Here is an 18381-nt window from a genome sequence, read left to right on the forward strand (position 1 = left end):
GGCACCCTACATCTCTAATGGCACCTTATTACAGGGTAATATGTACATCCCTAATGGAACCCTATTACCCTACTGTACATCCCTAATGGCACCCTACATCTCTAATGGCACCCTATTACCCTACTGTACATCCCTAATGGCACCCTATTCCCCTACTGTACATCTCTAATGGCACCCTATTACCCTACTGTACATCCCTAATGGCACCCTATTACCTTACTGTACATCCCTAATGGCACCCTACATCCCTAATGGCACCCTATTACCCTACTGTACATCCCTAATGGCACCCTACATCCCTAATGGCACCCTACATCCATAATGGCACCCTACATCTCTAATGGCACCCTATTACCCTACTGTACATCCCTAATGGCACCCTATTACCCTACTGTACATCCCTAATGGCACCCTATTACCCTACTGTACATCCCTAATGGCACCCTATTACCCTACTGTACATCCCTAATGGCACCCTATTACCCTACTGTACATCCCTAATGACACCCTATTCCCCTACTGTACATCCCTAATGGCACCCTATTACCCTACTGTAGGTCCCAAATGGCACCCTATTACCCTACTGTACATCCCTAATGGCACCCTATTCCCCTACTGTACATCCCTAATGGCACACTATTACCCTACTGTACATCCCTAATGGCACCCTATTACCCTACTGTACATCCCTAATGGCACCCTATTACCCTACTGTACATCCCTAATGACACCCTATTCCCCTACTGTACATCCCTAATGGCACCCTACATCTCTAATGGCACCATATTACCCTACTGTAGGTCCCTGATGACACCCTATTTCCCTACTGTAGGTCCCTAATGGCACCCTATTCCCCAGAACCCTGGTCAAAAGTAGGGCTCTATGTAGGGAATAGGATGCCGTTTGGGACACCAGCTAAACGTACAACACTTCCTGTTGGTCTAATTCAGTCAGGCCCTCTAAAAGGGTCCATATGAAAATACGTTGCTTAGAGACAACCCTGTTTCCACTACCATCACCATTGTCTTTAGACACCGTCCTGTTGGTTCACGTCTCAGATAACACCATGAATGCATGGCTTTATGCTGCTCTCACCGATGCAATATGAGTCGATGAGGAAGACCTGAAATGGTTAACGATGACTAAAGAACAATCTTATTGAAGATTCATTATTTATTTCATATGTTACTATGCTATATATGACCAGCTTCCCTTATTTCAGATCTAACAAGCTCATTCTGCTATTTACTGATAGCGACAGGCAGTATTTTGGGTGACATCACAACATGTATTACCAGATAAAGGATACCAGCTATTCTACTAAATACAGACCATTAAGGGTCCTCAATCTGTTCTAAATCAGGAAGAAAGACACCGCTATATGGTGGCTGTTTCAGACTAACGTAGCCCAGAAGTCAAGGGGAGAGGCTGTTTCAGACTAACATAACCCAGAAGTCAAGGGGAGAGGCTGTTTCAGACTAACAGCCCAGAAGTCAAGGGGAGAGGCTGTTTCAGACTAACAGCCCAGAAGTCAAGGAGAGAGGCTGTTTCAGACTAACAGCCCAGAAGTCAAGGAGAGAGGCTGTTTCAGACTAACAGCCCAGAAGTCAAGCGGAGAGGCTGTTTCAGACTAACAGCCCAGAAGTCAAGGGGACAGGCTGTTTCAGACTAACAGCCCAGAAGTCAAGGAGAGAGGCTGTTTCAGACTAACAGCCCAGAAGTCAAGGAGAGAGGCTGTTTCAGACTAACAGCCCAGAAGTCAAGGGGAGAGGCTGTTTCAGACTAACATAACCCAGAAGTCAAGGGGAGAGGCTGTTTCAGACGAACATAGCCCAGAAGTCAAGGGGAGAGGCTGTTTCAGACTAACATAACCCAGAAGTCAAGGGGAGAGGCTGTTTCAGACGAACATAGCCCAGAAGTCAAGGGGAGAGGCTGTTTCAGACTAACATAACCCAGAAGTCAAGGGGAGAGGCTGTTTCAGACTAACATAGCCCAGAAGTCAAGGGGAGAGGCTGTTTCAGACTAACAGCCCAGAAGTCAAGCGGAGAGGCTGTTTCAGACTAACAGCCCAGAAGTCAAGGGGAGAGGCTGTTTCAGACTAACAGCCCAGAAGTCAAGGGGAGGGGCTGTTTCAGACTAGCATAGCCCAGAAGTCAAGGGGAGAGGCTGTTTCAGACTAACAGCCCAGAAGTCAAGGGGAGAGGCTGTTTCAGACTAACAGCCCAGAAGTCAAGCGGAGAGGCTGTTTCAGACTAACAGCCCAGAAGCCAAGGGGAGAGGCTGTTTCAGACTAACAGCCCAGAAGCCAAGGGGAGAGGCTTACATACTTCTCTCAGTGTTCTGGCCAAGAATCCTGACTGAGCAGAGAGACTCTTCTGTCCTCTGGAATCAGCATTCTGGACAATAAGACAATCTGAGTGCTTATGGACGCCCTAGTCAACGTCCTCTTTGTTTGTCTCAATATGTTGCCTGTTCTGCTCTGATCCTGGTTATTATTTGCATGCTACTTTCCATCCCGGGGCCCTTCAGTGTGGCCTCTGTCAGTATGGGCCCTTTGATTCACTAACCAAAGACGCCTCTGTTTTGTTACAAGCATCTTAACCATTTTTCCGCAAGTAATGAAAATTCATAAGTCGTTAGCTGTCTGGGGAAATATCTGCATAACTTTAGAGACGGACGCAATACAAATATTTGTTCTTTACATTGGAAAGGTACATTCCTTCTGAAAGGTCCTCTCTGTGATTCTAACAGTGGATGAAAGGACGGTTGTTCCTCACGTTCGTCATCTCATGATCACATAGAAAAATTCCAGGAGAATTGTTCCGTAATGGTTCTCAGAATGATTTCCTTTGTGTTTCCAGGTGATAATGTGTTGCTACATAACCTCAACATTCTCAAAGTAGTGTTGATGTTTTTCTATCATTTCACAATCACACTTCTTCATCTTACTCTTATCATTCACTATCTATTACGTTCAATGTTAACTTTCTTCTAGACCAACCACAACTTTCTGATGTGTGATATGTGTCACCCAACAGTAATGACAATAAAGGAAACTCTGTTCTCACCGGCCCATAAACAGTGGAGACTGTTATGATGTCTGCTTAAAGGGACCATCTGGGATTCATGGCTGTCTGTCTGCTGTAGTACCTGTCTGTCTACTGTAGTACCTGTCTGTCTACTGTAGCACCTGTCTGTCTACTGTAGCACCTGTCTGTCTGCTGTAGTACCTGTCTGTCTGCTGTAGTACCTGGAGGTCTTCTGTAGTACCTGGAGGTCTACTGTAGTACCTGTCTGTCTACTGTAGTACCTGTCTGTCTACTGTAGCACCTGTCTGTCTACTGTAGTACCTGTCTGTCTACTGTAGTACCTGTCTGTCTACTGTAGTACCTGTCTGTCTACTGTAGTACCTGTCTGTCTACTGTAGTACCTGTCTGTCTAATGTAGTACCTGTCTGTCTACTGTAGTAACTATCTGTCTACTGTAGTACCTGTCTGTCTACTGTAGTAACTATCTGTCTACTGTAGTACCTGAAGGTTTTTTTCAACCATGTTTTTAGACAACAATATGTTTGAATCATAGGCCTGTGATCTGGGTTTAAAGGCAATAGAATGTAGACAGCTGTAACGGTCGTCGTCAGATGAAGAAGGTGAGGACCAAAGTGCAGCGTGGGAAGTGTTCATGTTTTTAATAAAGTAACGAACACTGAACAAAACAACAAACGTGACGTAATCAAACCCAAGCATTCCTGTGTGGCTCCAACACGGAAAATAAACACCCACAACTCAAAAGTGAAACCAGGCTCCCTAAGTATGGTTCTCAATCAGGGACAACGATTGACAGCTGCCTCTGATTGAGAACCATACCAGGCCGAACGCAGCAATCCCAAATCAATAGAAAAAAGAACATAGATAACCCACCCAACTCACGCCCACGCCCCGACCACTAAAACAAAGACAATAAAAGAACTAAGGTCAGAACGTGACAACAGCATTAACAGGGTGCATCTTTTCAGTCTATGAGGTGACCAATAATAGGTTGCTCTCCTATTTGATAGAACAGGCGTATCTCCTAAGATATAGTGCACATTCCGTTAAGGGTTTCTTGGCCATTCCATGTTCATATATCCACCCACAGTAAATAGGCTGCATATGTTATCCAGACATAATGTCTCTGTCTCTCTGTGTCCTGTAAACAATGAGGCGATGCTTCAGTTGAAATTAACGTACGTGTTGGAAGAAAGGCATGCTAGTTAAAATGTTCATCAAAGGTACAATGAAGTTCAGTTTTAAATGGTTCAGTGATCAGTGAGGCTCATCTGTTAATATATGAGGACTGTAGTTGGTAATACGATGCTGAACCCCTCTACAGTTTAATATATGAGGACTGTAGTTGGTAATACGATGCTGAACCCCTCTACAACCCTCTACAGTTTAATATATGAGGACTGTAGTTGGTAATACGATGCTGAACCCCTCTACAACCCTCTACAGTTTAATATATGAGGACTGTAGTTGGTAATATGATGCTGAACCCCTCTACAACCCTCTACAGTTTAATATATGAGGACTGTAGTTGGTAATACGATGCTGAACCCCTCTACAACCCTCTACAGTTTAATATATGAGGACTGTAGTTGGTAATACGATGCTGAACCCCTCTACAGTTTAATATATGAGGACTGTAGTTGGTAATACGATGCTGAACCCCTCTACAGTTTAATATATGAGGACTGTAGTTGGTAATAAGATGCTGAACCCCTCTACAGTTTAATATATGAGGACTGTAGTTGGTAATATGATGCTGAACCCCTCTACAACCCTTTACAGTTTAATATATGAGGACTGTAGTTGGTAATACGATGCTGAACCCCTCTACAACCCTCTACAGTTTAATATATGAGGACTGTAGTTGGTAATACGATGCTGAACCCCTCTACAACCCTCTACAGTTTAATATATGAGGACTGTAGTTGGTAATATGATGCTGAACCCCTCTACAACCCTCTACAGTTTAATATATGAGGACTGTAGTTGGTAATACGATGCTGAACCCCTCTACAGTTTAATATACGAGGACTGTAGTTGGTAATACGATGCTGAACCCCTCTACAGTTTAATATATGAGGACTGTAGTTGGTAATACGATGCTGAACCCCTCTACAGTTTAATATATGAGGACTGTAGTTGGTAATACGATGCTGAACCCCTCTACAACCCTTTACAGTTTAATATATGAGGACTGTAGTTGGTAATACGATGCTAAACCCCTCTACAGTTTAATATATGAGGACTGTAGTTGGTAATATGATGCTGAACCCCTCTACAACCCTTTACAGTTTAATATATGAGGACTGTAGTTGGTAATACGATGCTGAACCCCTCTGCTCTCCACTCTACAACCCTCTACAGTTTAATATATGAGGACTGTAGTTGGTAATACGATGCTGGACCCCTCTACAGTTTAATATATGAGGACTGTAGTTGGTAATACGATGCTGAACCCCTCTACAACCCTCTACAGTTTAATATATGAGGACTGTAGTTGGTAATATGATGCTGAACCCCTCTACAACCCTTTACAGTTTAATATATGAGGACTGTAGTTGGTAATACGATGCTGGACCCCTCTACAACCCTCTACAGTTTAATATATGAGGACTGTAGTTGGTAATACGATGCTGAACCCCTCTACAGTTTAATATATGAGGACTGTAGTTGGTAATACGATGCTGAACCCCTCTACAACCCTTTACAGTTTAATATATGAGGACTGTAGTTGGTAATACGATGCTGAACCCCTCTACAACCCTTTACAGTTTAATATATGAGGACTGTAGTTGGTAATACGATGCTGAACCCCTCTGCTCTCCACTCTACAACCCTTTACAGTTTAATATATGAGGACTGTAGTTGGTAATACGATGCTGAACCCCTCTACAACCCTCTACAGTTTAATATATGAGGACTGTAGTTGGTAATACGATGCTGAACCCCTCTACAACCCTCTACAGTTTAATATATGAGGACTGTAGTTGGTAATATGATGCCGAACCCCTCTACAACCCTCTACAGTTTAATATATGAGGACTGTAGTTGGTAATACGATGCTGAACCCCTCTACAACCCTCTACAGTTTAATATATGAGGACTGTAGTTGGTAATACGATGCTGAACCCCTCTGCAGTTTAATATATGAGGACTGTAGTTGGTAATACGATGCTGAACCCCTCTACAGTTTAATATATGAGGACTGTAGTTGGTAATACGATGCTGAACCCCTCTACAACCCTCTACAGTTTAATATATGAGGACTGTAGTTGGTAATACGATGCTGAACCCCTCTACAACCCTCTACAGTTTAATATATGAGGACTGTAGTTGGTAATATGATGCTGAACCCCTCTACAGTTTAATATATGAGGACTGTAGTTGGTAATACGATGCTGAACCCCTCTACAACCCTCTACAGTTTAATATATGAGGACTGTAGTTGGTAATATGATGCTGAACCCCTCTACAGTTTATTATATGAGGACTGTAGTTGGTAATACGATGCTGAACCCCTCTACAGTTTAATATACGAGGACTGTAGTTGGTAATACGATGCGGAACCCCTCTACAGTTTAATATATGAGGACTGTAGTTGGTAATACGATGCTGAACCCCTCTGCTCTCCACTCTACAACCCTCTACAGTTTAATATATGAGGACTGTAGTTGGTAATACGATGCTGAACCCCTCTACAGTTTAATATATGAGGACTGTAGTTGGTAATATGATGCTGAACCCCTTTACAGTTTAATATATGAGGACTGTAGTTGGTAATACGATGCTGAACCCCTCTACAACCCTTTACAGTTTAATATATGAGGACTGTAGTTGGTAATACGATGCTGAACCCCTCTACAGTTTAATATATGAGGACTGTAGTTGGTAATACGATGCTGAACCCCTCTACAGTTTAATATATGAGGACTGTAGTTGGTAATACGATGCTGAACCCCTCTACAACCCTCTACAGTTTAATATATGAGGACTGTAGTTGGTAATACGATGCTGAACCCCTCTACAACCCTCTACAGTTTAATATATGAGGACTGTAGTTGGTAATATGATGCTGAACCCCTCTACAACCCTCTACAGTTTAATATATGAGGACTGTAGTTGGTAATACGATGCTGAACCCCTCTACAGTTTAATATATGAGGACTGTAGTTGGTAATACGATGCTGAACCCCTCTACAGTTTAATATATGAGGACTGTAGTTGGTAATACGATGCTGAACCCCTCTACAGTTTAATATATGAGGACTGTAGTTGGTAATACGATGCTGAACCCCTCTACAGTTTAATATATGAGGACTGTAGTTGGTAATACGATGCTTAACCCCTCTACAGTTTAATATATGAGGACTGTAGTTGGTAATACGATGCTGAACCCCTCTACAACCCTCTACAGTTTAATATATGAGGACTGTAGTTGGTAATACGATGCTGAACCCCTCTACAGTTTAATATATGAGGACTGTAGTTGGTAATATGATGCTGAACCCCTCTGCTCTCCACTCTACAACCCTTTACAGTTTAGAAACATGTATGTGACCTAAATGACACCCTATTCCCTCTGAAGTGCACTTCTTTTCAGCAGAACCCTGTGCACTAAGTAGGGAATAGGGTGTCATTTGGGACGTAAATAGAGTTCCTTGTACAACTGATAAAATAACTAAACATGGTCATTCCTCGGAATCTCTATGTTGAGAAGAGGGCATTTACAGTTTGTCAAATATGATTAGGAAGGAGGGATGGAGAGACAGAGAGAGGGAGAGAGAGGGATGGAGAGACAGAGAGAGGGAGAGAGAGGGATGGAGAGACAGAGAGAGGGAGAGAGAGACAGAGAGAGGGATGGAGAGACAGAGAGAGGGAGAAAGAGGGATGAGAGACAGAGAGAGGGAGAGAGAGGGAGAGAGAGGGAGCGAGAGAGAGAGAGAGGGAAAGAGAGACAGAGAGAGGGATGGAGAGACAGAGAGAGGGAGAGAGAGGGATGGAGAGACAGAGAGAGGGAGAGAGAGGGAGAGGGAGGGAGAAACAGAGAGAGAGAGAGAGAGAGAGAGTGAGAGAGTGAGAGAGAGAGAGAGAGAGAGAGAGAGAGAGATAGGGGGCAGAGACTGTAGTCATTTACAGTGGTAAAGGTTCCCATTGCTATGCTAATTCCCTCTTGCAGCAGAGACCTACTCCTGTTAAGGTGGACAGCCATGGAAGTGTGGTTTGGGGTGTGGGGTGGAGGGGGGAGGGGGGTCTCATCAGGGGGCTTTCAGCCTTTAGAGCCAACATGATGTATGAGACAGCGTCTCCTTAGGACCCCGAGGAGAACACGACAGCCTGGGTGATGTGGGAGAAAACTCTGTCCCTGTAATGGAGACGGATGGCCTCGTCCTGTCCAACTGTTATTGTCACCAACCAAGATGGAGCTAGCCCCTCGTATGAGCCCACCTCATCCCCTGGCGGGTAGCGTCTGGTCGGCCTCGCTGTCCCGACGCCAGCCTTCCATCCCGGGTTCAGTTAGTGACACCACAGTGACGGGAGCCTTCCATCCTGGGACTGGAGCCTCTCAGGCCCTTGTTGGCCTGTCAGTCTGGAAGCAGGGCAGTGACAGTCCTCAGAATCCTCTCTGTCAGCCAGAAGCATTCCTGGCATAGCCCCACTACAGTGGCAGTGTGTTGATATCCTGTGTGTTCCAGGTGTGAGCTGCTGTAACAGGGTGGAGGACAGAGGATGACTTGACATCTCCTTTAAGTAATGTAAATGTTATTGCATTTATAAAGCTTTAGTATAGCTTGTGATCGCTAACCTCGAAGTGACACTTGAAAATGTCTATAAATGGTAGCACAGTCCAGTTCTGCTGCTTTCCTGAGGTTCATAATTAAAAAGCGCTACAACATCACATTTGGTCAATTTCAAATTCATAATATATTTTCTTGAACGTTAAGGACTTGTTCAACGATGAGCGTCATTAGCCAGTTGGCAGCCACACAACGATGAGCGTCATTGGCCAGTTGGCAGCCACACAACGATGAGCAGGATGCTTGCCACTTCCTCTGTCCTCTCAGACCTTATTTACATTTTTTTTATTTTACCTTCATTTAACTGTCTGTCTGTCTGTCTGTCGGTCGGTCGGTCTGTCTGTCTGTCTGTCTGTCTGTCTGTCTGTCTGTCTGTCTGTCTGTCTGTCTGTCTGTCTGTCTGTCTGTCATCACTGTCTGTCTGTGTGTCTGTCTGTCTGTCATCACTGTCTGTCTGTGTGTCTGTCTGTCTGTCTGTCTGTCTGTCTGTCTGTCATCTCTGTCTGTCATCACTGTCTGTCTGTCTGTCTGTCTGTCTGTCTGTCTGTCTGTCATAACTGTCTGTCTGTCTGTCTGTCTGTCTGTCTGTCTGTCATCACTGTCTGTCTGTCTGTCTGTCTGTCTCTTTGCCTATCTCTCAATCCTACTCACAGTTTTGACTGCCCTGTGTGTGTGTGTGTGTGTGTGTGTGTGTGTGTGTGTGTGTGTGTGTGTGTGTGTGTGTGTGCGTGTGTGTGTGACTATAGGGTATGACTGTAGGGTGTGACTATAGGGTGTGTGTGTGTATGTGTGTGTGTGTGTGTGTGTGTGTGTGTGTGTGTGTGTGTGTGTGTGTGTGTGTGTGTGTGTGTGTGTGTGTGTGTGTGTGTGTGTATGTGTATGTATGACTATAGGGTATGACTATAGGGTGTGACTATAGGGTATGACTGTATGGTGTGACTATAGGGTGTGTGTGTGTGTGTGTGTGTGTGTGTGTGTGTGTGTGTGTGTATGTATGTGTATGTATGACTATAGGGTATGACCATAGGGTGTGACTATAGGGTATGACTGTAGGGTGTGACTATAGGGTGTGTGTGTGTGTGTGTGTGTGTGTGTGTGTGTGTGTGTGTGTGTGTGTGTGTGTGTGTGTGTGTGTGTGTGTGTGTGTGTGTGTGTGTGTGTGTGTGTGTGTGTGTGTGTGTGTGTGTGTGTGTGTGGGTGTGTGTGTGTGTGTGTGTGTGTGTGTGTGTGCAGGTGTGTGGGTGTTGCAGGCCTTGTGACTGCCTCTCAGGAAATAGACATTACTTGTCAACAATAACACAATGACCCTCATCACTACAGTGCTTCGTGCATCTCCTGTAGTGATAGAAAGAGAACCTGATGTAATGTGTGAACAACGATACGTGAGCCAGGTCTGGTTAAGATGCTGATTCATTTCCTGTTATCGTTTCTGTTCAACAACACTGGAGTCCAGCTTTCATGGCAGCGCAACACAGCAGACTGCCCAGGCTCAGATGGAATGAGGCAGAAAGGTGATTTATTGTTTGGACAATCATTCCATAAAACTGAAATAAAGTATTTATTTCCTTGTTTACCATGGCAATAAGACATACCCTACAGTAATACCCTACAGCCACACCCTACAGTCATACCCTACAGTCATACCCTATAGTCATGTCACACCCTACAGTCATACCCTACAGCCATACCCTACAGTCATACCCTATAGTCATGTCACACCCTACAGCCACACCCTACAGTCACACCCTACAGCCACACCCTACAGTCATACCCTACAGTCATACCCTACAGCCATACCCTACAGTCATACCCTATAGTCATGTCACACCCTACAGTCATACCCTACAGTCATACCCTACAGTCATACTCTACAGTCATACCCTACAGTCGTACCCTACAGTTATACCCTACAGTCATACCCTACAGCCATACCCTACAGCCATACCCTACAGTCATACCCTACAGTCATACCTTATAGACATACCCTACAGTCATACCCTACAGTCATACCTTATAGACATACCCTACAGCCATACCCTACAGTCATACCCTACAGTCATACCCTATAGTCATACCCTACAGTCATACCCTACAGTCATACCTTATAGACATACCCTACAGTTATACCCTATAGTCACACCCTATAGTCACACCCTACAGTCAGACCCTATAGTCATACCCTACAGTCATACCCTATAGTCACACCCTATAGTCACACCCTACAGTCATACCCTATAGTCATGTCGTACACTACAGTCATACCCTACAGTCATACCCTACAGTCACACCCTACAGTCACACCCTACAGTCATACCCTACAGTCACACCCTACAGTCATACCCTACAGCCATACCCTACAGCCATACCCTACAGTCATACCCTACAGCCACAACCTACAGCCACACCCTACAGTCATACCCTACAGCCATACCATGATTTTACTTGTCTTAATAGAAAACGTTTATTTCTTATCAAGAGGGCAACATGAAATATTCCTGAACTGTAGGCTACAGTTCAACAGTGGTAGGCTTGATTACCAACAACGATGAGACGGCCTACAGGGAGGAGGTGAGGGCCCTCGGAGTGTGGTGTCAGGAAAACAACCTCACACTCAACGTCAACAAAACTAAGGAGATGATTGTGGACTTCAGGAAACAGCAGAGGGAACACCCCCCTATCCACATCGATGGAACAGTAGTGGAGAGGGTAGCAAGTTTTAAGTTCCTCGGCATACACATCACAGACAAACTGAATTGGTCCACTCACACAGACAGCATCGTGAAGAAGGCGCAGCAGCGCCTCTTCAACCTCAGGAGGCTGAAGAAATTCGGCTTGTCACCAAAAGCACTCACAAACTTCTACAGATGCACAATCGAGAGCATCCTGGCGGGCTGTATCACCGCCTGGTATGGCAACTGCACCGCCCTCAACCGTAAGGCTCTCCAGAGGGTAGTGAGGTCTGCACAACGCATCACCGGGGGCAAACTACCTGCCCTCCAGGACACCTACACCACCCGATGTCACAGGAAGGCCATAAAGATCATCAAGGACATCAACCACCCGAGCCACTGCCTGTTCACCCCGCTATCATCCAGAAGGCGAGGTCAGTACAGGTGCATCAAAGCTGGGACCGAGAGACTGAAAAACAGCTTCTATCTCAAGGCCATCAGACTGTTAAACAGCCACCACTAACACTGAGTGGCTGCTGCCAACACACTGACACTGACTCAACTCCAGCCACTTTAATAATGGGAATTGATGGGAAATGATGTAAATATATCACTAGCCACTTTAAACAATGCTACCTTATATAAATGTTACTTACCCTACATTATTCATCTCATACGCATACGTATATACTGTACTCTATATCATCGACGGTATCCTTATGTAATACATGTATCACTAGCCACTTTATACTATACTATGCCACTTTGTTTACATACTCATCTCATTTGTACATACTGTACCCGATACCATCTACTGTATCTTGCCTATGCTGCTCTGTACCATCACTCATTCATATATCCTTATGTACATATTCTTTATCCCCTTACACTGTGTACAAGACAGTAGTTTTGGAATTGTTAGTTAGATTACTTGTTATTACTGCATTGTCGGAACTAGAAGCACAAGCATTTCGCTACACTCGCATTAACATCTGCTAACCATGTGTATGTGACAAATAAAATTTGATTTGATTTGATTTGATTTGACATTTGACATTTGAAAATAAATCCTGGTTGTGTTTTATTTGGAATCAAACGATCATGTATTCTCATAAAGTTATTTAAAGTTGCACAAATTATATAATAATAATTTTTTTTTAAAATCATGTTCGTGGTTAGGCTGGTAGTTAAAACCCAATCAAATGACATTTGTCCCATGTTTCATAAACAACAGGTGTACACTAACAGTGAACAGCTGATTTACGAGTCATTTTCCAAAAACACAGAGTTAAAGATAAAGATTAAAAAATAGATAAATAGAAAGTGACAGGAGGAATAAATACTGAATAACGAATAAACATAATGAGTAAAAATAACATAACTATATACAGGAAGTACCAGGTAATAACATGGCTGTCTACAGGGAGTACCAGGTAATAACATGGCTATATACAGGAAGTACCAGGTAATAACATGGCTATATACAGGAGTACCAGGTAATAACATGGCTATATACAGGGAGGTAATAACATGGCTATATACAGGAAGTACCAGGTAATAACATGGCTGTCTACAGGGAGTACCAGGTAATAACATGGCTATATACAGGAAGTACCAGGTAATAACATGGCTATATACAGGAAGTACCAGGTAATAACATGGCTATATACAGGGAGGTAATAACATGGCTATATACAGGAAGTACCAGGTAATAACATGGATATATACAGGGAGTACCAGGTAATAACATGGCTATATACAGGGAGGTAATAACATGGCTATATACAGGAAGTACCAGGTAATAACATGGCTATATACAGGAAGTACCAGGTAATAACATGGCTATATACAGGGAGTACCAGGTAATAACATGGCTATATACAGGGAGGTAATAACATGGCTATATACAGGAAGTACCAGGTAATAACATGGCAATATACAGGAAGTACCAGGTAATAACATGGCTATATACAGGAAGTACCAGGTAATAACATGGCTATATACAGGGAGGTAATAACATGGCTATATACAGGAAGTACCAGGTAATAACATGGCTATATACAGGAAGTACCAGGTAATAACATGGCTATATACAGGAAGTACCAGGTAATAACATGGCTATATACAGGAAGTACCAGGTAATAACATGGCTATATACAGGGAGGTAATAACATGGCTATATACAGGAAGTACCAGGTAATAACATGGCTATATACAGGGAGTACCAGGTAATAACATGGCTATATACAGGGAGGTAATAACATGGCTATATACAGGAAGTACCAGGTAATAACATGGCTATATACAGGAAGTACCAGGTAATAACATGGCTATATACAGGGAGTACCAGGTAATAACATGGCTATATACAGGGAGGTAATAACATGGCTATATACAGGAAGTACCAGGTAATAACATGGCTATATACAGGAAGTACCAGGTAATAACATGGCTATATACAGGAAGTACCAGGTAATAACATGGCTATAAACAGGAAGTACCAGGTAATAACATGGCTATATACAGGAAGTACCAGGTAATAACATGACTATATACAGGAAGTACCAGGTAATAACATGGCTATATACAGGGAGTACCAGGTAATAACATGGCTATAAACAGGAAGTACCAGGTAATAACATGGCTATATACAGGAAGTACCAGGTAACAACAAGGCTATATAAAGGAAGTACCAGGTAATAACATGGTTATATACAGGGAGTACCAGGTAACAACATGGCTATTTCCAGGAAGTACCAGTACTGAGTGGATGTGCAGGGTACCAGATTATTGAGGTAGATATGCACATATAGGTAGTAGATAATGGAGATCCTATTTCATCTTGAGGTCGTTGATTGTCAGAAAAGTCAAAACCTTCAGGATAAAGATCTCTTGAATCATAAACAGTGGATTATGGAACATGTTTGGGGTAAAGGGGGGTACTTCCGATCCGAGGTGTATTTGGAATGTAATTCCCTTTTCTTTCTTTCTTTTACATGTATTTTTACTCCCTTTTCTCCCCAATTTCGTGGTATCCAATTATTAGTAGTTACTATCTTGTCTCATCACCACAACTCCTGTACGGGCTCGGGAGAGACGAAGGTCGAAAGCCATGCGTCCTCTCAAACACAACCCAACCAAGCTGCACTGCTTCTTTAACACGCGCGCATCCAACCCGGAATGCTGGTATATGCTGGTAAGAGATACTGATAAGAGATGCTGGTAAGAGATACTGGTAAGAGATACTGATAAGAGATACTGGTAAGAGATACTGGTAAGAGATACTGGTAAGAGATACTGGTAAGAGATACTGATAAGAGATACTGGTAAGAGATACTGATAAGAGATGCTGGTAAGAGATACTGATAAGAGATACTGGTAAGAGATACTGGTAAGAGATACTGATAAGAGATACTGGTAAGAGATACTGGTAAGAGATACTGGTAAGAGATACTGGTAAGAGATACTGGTAAGAGATACTGGTAAGAGATACTGGTAAGAGATACTGGTAAGAGCTACTGATAAGAGATACTGATAAGAGCTACTGATAAGAGATACTGATAAGAGATGCTGGTAAGAGATACTGATAAGAGATACTGATAGGAGATACTGATAAGAGATACTGATAAGAGCTACTGATAGGAGATACTGTAGGCTTAATCAAGCTAGTCGTCTTCAGTACTTTCTTCTATCCTGGCACCAAAAGTTTAAAAAGTTTTGATAGGAGGCAGAATATGGTTGGACCGTCAAATAATTGGCATCCACATTACTCTTACAGAATTTCCATGTGGGCGAGGGTCCATGTGGACGAGGATTCACCTGTGCGAGGATTCACGTGAGCGAGGATTCACGGGGGGGAGGATTCACGTGGGCGAGGATTCACGTGGGCGAGGATCCACGTGAGCGAGGAACCACGTGGGCGAGGACTCACGTGGGCGAGGGCTCACGTGGGCGAGGCACCACGTGGGCGAGGACTCACGTGGGCGAGGATCCACGTGGGCAAGGACTCACGTGGGCGAGGACTCACGTGGGCGAGGACTCACGTGGGCGAGGACTCACGTGGGCGAGGAACCACGTGGTCGAGGACTCACGTGGGCGAGGATTCACGTGGGCGAGGATCCACGTGGGCGAGGATCCACGTGGGCGAGGGTTCACGTGGGCGAGGATCCATGTGGGCGAGGACCAACGTGGGCGAGGATTCACGTGGGCGAGGATTCACGTGGTCGAGGACTCACGTGGGCGAGGACTCACGTGGTCGAGGTCTCACGTGGGCGAGGACTATAGTGGGCGAGGACTCACGTGGTCGAGGACTCACGTGGTCGAGGTCTCACGTGGGCGAGGACTATAGTGGGCAAGGACTCACGTGGGCGAGGACTCACGTGGTCGAGGTCTCACGTGGGCGAGGTCTCACGTGGGCGAGGTCTCACGTGGGCGAGGACTCACGTGGTCGAGGTCTCACGTGGGCGAGGTCTCACGTGGGCGAGGACTCACGTGGGCGAGGACTATAGTGGGTGAGGTCTCACGTGGGCGAGGACTCATGTGGGCAAGGACTATAGTGGGCGAGGACTATAGTGGGCGAGGACTATAGTGGTCGAGGACTATAGTGGGCGAGGATCCACGTGGGCGAGAATATTGGAAGTTTTATCACAGCTTACTGGATGACATCCTGTTTTGAACCAAGAGGAAGGAACATCGGTAGTTTAAAATGGGCCTTTAGAGGTCATGCAGTTCAATACTCATGTTTAAAACACAAACTATTATGGGTAAAAGAGTTCATGTTAACAAATTAAATAGAAGAACTAACAGCACAGATAGACAGCAATAAAAACTGTACCATAGAGGCACAGAACGAGTTAGAGGGAAAACAAAAAGACATGGAATAACTTATTCAACAAAGATCCAGTGTAATGTATTATAAAAATAAAGCTTATTGGATGGAATATGGGGAAAAATTGCACCAAATTATTTTAGAATCTTCAACATAGAAATTCGACCAAAAATAATTTACAGAAACTTGTTACAAATTACGGAGTCATCCATGATTCACCAAACCATACTTTGAAAGAGGAAGTAAACATTTTTAAGCATATGTTCTCTTTTCAGTCTCCTCCATTTCCACTAACTGAAGTTAATTGGAAGGACTTTTTTCCTAATAGTGGTGTAAAATTAGCATCTGTACAGAAAGACTTGTATGATGGCCAAATTGCAGAGGAGGTATGTATTGATGCAATGAAAGCCTTTAGACCAGGGAAAACTCCAGGGCTGGATGGCACACCAGTTGGGGTAAATGAGACCTTATTTGATCTACTATTAGTATATTTTAACCCCTCCTATCAGGTACTCAGGTCTGATTTCATGACTGAAACAGGACCCAGGTGGACCCAGGTGGACCCAGGTGGTAGGTATAACGATCCAGTCTAAAACGTGGAGTTCCTTTACACTTCAGTGTTGTGATGCAAAAACCCCTAGCAAAAGAAATAGCACATATCATTAAAATTATTATATTATTATATTATTAAATTATTATATTATTAAATTATTAAAATGTTCTATTATTCTATTATTAAATTTTTACATGGACGTTACATTGGAGATAATATAAGACAAGTATTTGAAACAATTGAACACTAGGAAACATCTAGGAAAGCAAGCCTGGTATTCATAACAGACTTTGAAAAGGCTTTTGATAAAGTGTGACTGGAGTTTATATATAAATGCCTGGATTATTTAAATGTTGGAGAATCTCTTATAAAATGGGTTAAAGTTATGTATAGTAACTCTAGGTGTAAAATAGTAAATAATGGCTACTTCTCAGAAAGTTGTCAACCCTCAAGAAGAGTAAAACAAGGTTGTTCACTATCTGAACGATCGGCTATGAAAAGCTAACTGACATTTACTCCTGAGGTGCTGACCTGTTGCTCCCTCTACATCCACTGTGATTATTATTATTTGACCCTGCTGGTCACCTATGAACATTTGAACCATCTCGGCCATGTTCAGTTATAATCTCCCCCAGGCACAGCCAGAAGAGGACTGGCCACCCCTCATAGCCTGGTTCCTCTCTAGGTTTCTAATCTCCACCCGGCACAGCCAGAAGAGGACTGGCCACCCCTCATAGTTTGGTACCGCTCTAGGTTTCTAATCTCCACCCGGCACAGCCAGAAGAGGACTGGCCACCCCTCATAGCCTGGTTCCTCTCTAGGTTTCTAATCTCCACCCGGCACAGCAAGAAGAGGACTGGCTTGGTACCGCTCTAGGTTTCTTCCTAGGTTCCTTCCTGCCTTTCTAGTTTTTCCTAGCCACCGTGCTTCTATACTTCCTGTTTGGGCTATTAGGCTGGGTTTCTGTACAGCACTTTGTGACATCAGCTGATGTAAGAAGGGCTTTATAAATACATTTGATTGATTACATTTGATTGAATACATTTGATTGACTATCGACATATTATTATGACCAATGAAATAATAGCTTTAAAAATCAAATCCAACAATAATATCAATGTGCTAGGAATCCAGGCTTAAAAACAGAGGTGTCGTTATACAATGATTATTTTAAAATCAAAATGTTTCTAACCTGGATGTGTTGTAGACCCCTGAGGGGCCCGTGTTGAGGGTCAGCACGGTGGATGTGTTGTAGACCCCTGACGGGCCCCGTGTTGAGGGTCAGCACGGTGGATGTGTTGTAGACCCCTGAGGGGCCCGTGTTGAGGGTCAGCATGGTGGATGTGTTGTAGACCCCTGAGGGGCCCGTGTTGAGGGTCAGCGTGGTGGATGTGTTGTAGACCCCTGAGGAGCCTGTGTTGAGGGTCAGCACGGTGGATGTGTTGTAGACCCCTGAGGGGCCCGTGTTGAGGGTCAGCGTGGTGGATGT

The sequence above is a fragment of the Oncorhynchus clarkii genome, chromosome 23 (genome assembly GCF_045791955.1).
Source record: "Oncorhynchus clarkii lewisi isolate Uvic-CL-2024 chromosome 23, UVic_Ocla_1.0, whole genome shotgun sequence".
Taxonomy (NCBI): Eukaryota; Metazoa; Chordata; class Actinopteri; order Salmoniformes; family Salmonidae; genus Oncorhynchus; species Oncorhynchus clarkii.